Source organism: Athene noctua, chromosome 1 (genome assembly GCF_965140245.1).
Source record: "Athene noctua chromosome 1, bAthNoc1.hap1.1, whole genome shotgun sequence".
NCBI classification, from domain to species: domain Eukaryota; kingdom Metazoa; phylum Chordata; class Aves; order Strigiformes; family Strigidae; genus Athene; species Athene noctua.
The window spans coordinates 185,421,305-185,426,496 of record NC_134037.1 but is presented as its reverse complement, the minus strand read 5'-3'; positions in this window follow the sequence as shown (position 1 = coordinate 185,426,496).

The window sequence follows — 5,192 nt, the reverse complement described above, 5'->3', positions numbered from 1 at the left end:
GAAAGGGAGTCAAAGAAATCCAGGTCACCACCCCTGGATCCAGTGTTGTGTCAGACCTGGTAATCTTGAGTGGTGGCTGCACACAAAGCGAAGTTTTCTGTTGCCTTTTAAGTTCATTTTATCAGCTGATTAACATAGTACACAAGGAGGGGTAGGTCTTCCACAAACTCTTTTCCATGAGAGACGAGGAAAAAGGTGGAGCATGGCTTCTGTACATGCATTGAGGGGGAAATGGGGTGCACCACCCCTTGTCCAATTGAGTCAGTGGTTGTACTCATTCTACCAACTTTTGGGTTTTTTTCTGTTCCCACAGATTTTTGCTGACTTCATGCTTCTTGAGCAATCATCTGGATTCTGGGGCAGAAATGCCTGTTATCAGGCCTTGTCACCTCTTCGGGCTTACACAATGAAGCCAGTGATCAGCTGTCCTTGTGCTTGATGAGAAACACCTGATTTTGCTCAGTCTACCTCTTTCAGGGTTATCTAAGGAGTTTGTCAATACAACTGCAAGGGAGTGGGGGGTGCATCCTTTGATATATTCCTTCTTCCTTGGGTGACATTCCTTAGAATAATCATAAGGGTCACAGTTTGTCCTTCAGGTTTTCTGTGTCCATGAATGTTTGAGGCATTAATTCCTTCAGTTCCTTACACGCAGAAACCAGTAAGAGATGTTGTCTCCTCACACCAAATGTAGGAATGTAAGCGGCATTTTATGTGAGGCATTTGTAAAGGATTTTATGTAAAGTAAATTTTAGAAAATTCTCTCTCTTAGAACTAGAAAATGAGTTTTATACTGAAATCAGTCCCTCATGTTTAGATGCTTGTGCACTGTGCAAAAGTTGTAATTACATGATCATATGTTGTATTTAGAACAGCATGTCTTTTTTTTCCCCACCCTCTATATTCATCCCTTGTTCTATGGTATCTTAATCAAAACTTGCTTCTGGGTTTTCCTTCAGCACCCATCACTATGGGATTTGAGAATGGAAAACCTTTTTTAATGTATTTGTCTAACTTTTCTGCCAAGAAAAGAGTTCCATTTTGCCACTGGAAGACAAGAATAGATAAGATAAGTGTGAAAATGTTCTGCAACATCGGGTCATTAATTTGATGTTTCTAGTACCTGTTATTTGCAGAACACTGAATGGCACTTCTTATGTTCAAAACTTATCTCCCACTCATTGATATTTGTTACTGTGACTGAGTAGCATGTCCGTCAATTAGATATCAGGTCATCAAGATGAACATTCAGAAAATAAGAAACAGATAATAGTGACCATCTGTGAAGAGACAGATTAACTGACTTGACACAGGAATTTTCCATTGAATCATTCATTTGCTTTGACTAATGAGACCTTTTCTCTCTTCTTGCAATCACATTAGTCACTCAGTAAGCTCTTTCCAAATTCAGCGACAAGCAAGAATCCTGCAATCAACAGCTTTCTTCACCACATAAGGTTGACTCTTTAATATAGGAGATCTACTTTGCACATCCAATGAAGGAAAAGAAAAGGGGAAAATAATATGAGATCATGTAAAGGAAACCTCAGTTCTGTCATGTTTTAACAGATTCTAATATCCTGACAGATTTTTACAGGGTGATGGCTGCAAATTTCTACTCCTGTGTACTTTGCATGGGTAAACAACATTTCTTAGTCTTTCTGAAAAAAAACAAGATGAAAAAACACAAATGTGATTGAATTGATCCTCATTTTTAGACACAGAACCTAAGAGGTATGAATCACCTTTCACAGGTTTCTGTGGTCTTTCTCTCTCTTATTTGGACAGATTGGAAGAAGTTGGCTTCTAACTTAAGTGCCTTGGTTAAGTCCCTGAAGAGAAAAAAATAAAGAGCAGAGAAAAATATCTCGATCCTATAGTTCGATAATGCTATGTTCGTACAGCCATTCTAATTAATATGTCTCTTCATTGTACATTTATGCTATTATTTCTGCTGTTTGTGGGGCAAAATGATACAAATTCCCTATACTGTTAATTGATAACAATTTGCCCGTAAGTGTTGTTTTACTTATATTGCAAGGTACTTCATAGACTTTTTAAAATACTTTTCATTTTTCAAAAGCTGATACATCCATAAAATCTTATGTTACAGAACTGATGAGACAGGACATATCTAAAAATGGGACATCTGAATAATACAGTATGTTCAAGCACTTACTTGTCTCCCACAGAGCCCCACTAATCTTATTTGCCAAAAGTTTTCACACTCTTGTCCAAACAATAAGCACTGTCTCAGAACTTGATCTTACCAGGCAAAAATACAGCGGAGAGAAGGAAAAGAAAAGCAGTCTGATATGAAATGTAAGGATAGTAGGGAGTGAGAGCACAGTCAGATAATGAGTTCTTGGTAAACTATGGCAAATATCCCATGGAAAAAACTCTTGCATTGTAAGGAGGTAAAATTCTTTTCTCTGAGCCTATGTGATTCCAGAGAGAAACTGTTCTTAATGCAGGTCTCATTACATAGTCTCAGCCCAGGCTATACTAAGACAAAGGTGTCTGACTCTGAAAAGAGACAAATTTAAGCATAACATAATTCAGCTTGCAATACAGTCATTGCTTTCTTGCTTCCTTGTAACAAGTTAAAATTCACAGTAGAGCACATGTAGACATAACCCCTGAACTTTTTCCTTTTTTTTTTTTTTTTCCTCTGATAGAGAGACCATTTTTATTTCAGAGATAAGATAGAGCAATCTCAGAGCAAAGTTTACAACTGATTATTCCAGAGCTGCATAAATCCTTGAGGAAGCCCAGGCTTTCAGCCCTGGTGTTTAAAGAATATCACTGCAGCCTGTAGGTCTGGAGGCCAACAACAGGAGGGATCTGTGTGCTGTTCAGGAGCTGTGTGCTCCCCTCCTGAAACCCAGTCCTTTGCACATGGGGATTTGTGAAACTCACTAGTGAACTTCAGGCTGGACTAACTGGTGAGACCCACATCTGGAATGACCAAGGTGAGAGTCAGTGAGTGGGGGAGGAGACCAGGACCCAGGCATGGAGATCTGATGGACCTAGAGCCTGAGCTCATATCGAGGGGCACCGTGAATCTGTGGGTGTTGCAATCACAGAGAGCAAGGTGTGTACACACCTCAACTGTGAGCCTCAGCTAGAGAAGAGAAGTGAGAGGGAGCTGTGTTCTTGAGAGTGCTGTGGGCTTTTATGCAGTATCAGTAAAGGCACCTGTGCTGGTCTGTGTGGCTGGCTGTGTTAGTGTCCTCTGTTGTACTGTGTGAGTTTTATGTGTCTACCTCTTGGAGTTCATTTTCAGCATCACTGCTGGCTGGACTTGTAAAGGGGAGTGGAACAGTACACATCAGGCTGACATGGGCAAGACTTCTGGGTCTACAAGTACAGCAGATTCAGCTCTCCTGGACTGTAAAGGAGGAACCTGCGGGGTCCTGAACAGCTCTGGGTTCAGCTACTCCTTAACAAAGACAGCTGCCTGGAAATGAATGGGATGCTGTTCTCTAGGCTAGTAATTCCCACAGTGATGCTCATAGCATTAGGAGGAAGGTTGGTTAGTATCTGTGGCTTCTAGAAAATGCCTGTTGTGTTTCCAAAAAGGCACACTGAGCAACGGCGGTTTTGAGGACTGTTCCTGTCCTCACATCAATTCTGATACTTATTGAGGAAGATTCTGTTTTCAGATGCAATGGGTCTGACAAAGTTTCTCTTCTTGTTGATTGTGGACAGCCTGTAAAAGGATTCTGAGGTGGAGGAATTGTGGATGAAGCTGTGTGGTTTTCCTTTTCCTAAGTGTTCTCATGAAGATTTTGAAAAAAAAGAAGGCTGGTTTGACACCAAATAATCAGTATGCACAAGAACAAATTCATGCAGCCAACTGATGAAATGCAGAAACACAGTTAGCATTGAAAACAACCATTCTACTTCAGATTTTTTATACCTCCTCTTTGATGAGCACTGAGATACTTCCTAAAGGTGAGCCTATCAACTAAAATCCATAATTCTAATGGATATGAAAATCATATATATATAAGATGTATTTTTTTTACAATTACAATATCCACATTATATCTTCCCATGACAAAAATCCTAATAAATTTTCGGTTTGACTGAGGCTTGTAACTTCAATCAATGTATATAATAAATGTATATAATCATAATTGGATTTTATTAAGAGTAGCATTGTATGTTCCAAATTTAGCCTTTTGTTAGTCTTTATCAGACTTGATGGAAAGACATTGAGTTCAAAAGCTTGCCAATTTTTCTAGGAATATCAGCTGATACAGTGGAAGATGGCACCTAATGCTGTAAAACTCATCAGGACTTAGGAACATCATTGTTGCAGTCCTGCTAGTTCTCTACATTTTGCTATGAATTTCCTTATGCTTGGGCATGCTTCTATGATTGATCTATGGCCTTGTGCCAAGTTTAGCCTTCATCAAAACATTCCCCGAAATTGGATTTTAAAAAGACATCTCATTAACAATCTGTGGAAGATGCCTTGAATTTTTAATTTGTGTTTGGCAACTGTGCTGTTATAAAACTCTCTCTCTGATATCTGCAACACACTTGCTCAGGTGCAATACTCAGGACCAAGACACCCATGTTTTTATTCTGCCTTCAGTAAATCTCATGGCCAGCACATTCAAGTGTTTATGGTAGGCTCTAAGTCACCCATTTGCCCCTTGATAAATATGACAATTGTTTTGCTTCTGCAGTAGAGAATTATGTTCAGACCTGGTAACTGTTACCTGTGTGGTTTTTAGCACCTTTGCTCACTGCTTTTCAACTTTACAGGCCACATGGCTGATTACATCTCTTCAGGAGATGAAAAAACCTTTATGGAAAGGCTTCATACAACTCCCGTGATCTGCCTCTAGAAGATCATCATTTTCATTATGTATGTTTAGGCAGGCTTTTGCAGGTGAACAGGAGCCAGTCCTACTTAAATTTTGAGCTGAATGGAAGTGATGTGGATGTATTACTGCATGGCTGAGTCTTAGTAAACATACTGTCTTTTCAGCAGGATTTAGCACTACACCAAGCACTATGGTAACTGCATAGTATAAACATCCATCTGCCTGGACTAAGCAAGCATTTTGTAAAATAACCCAGGGACTCAGTTATTACAGATTTGTATACAAAGTCAATTCACATTTAACCACTCATAAATTTACTTCTGTTGCTAACTTTTCATCTTCTGGTGGGGA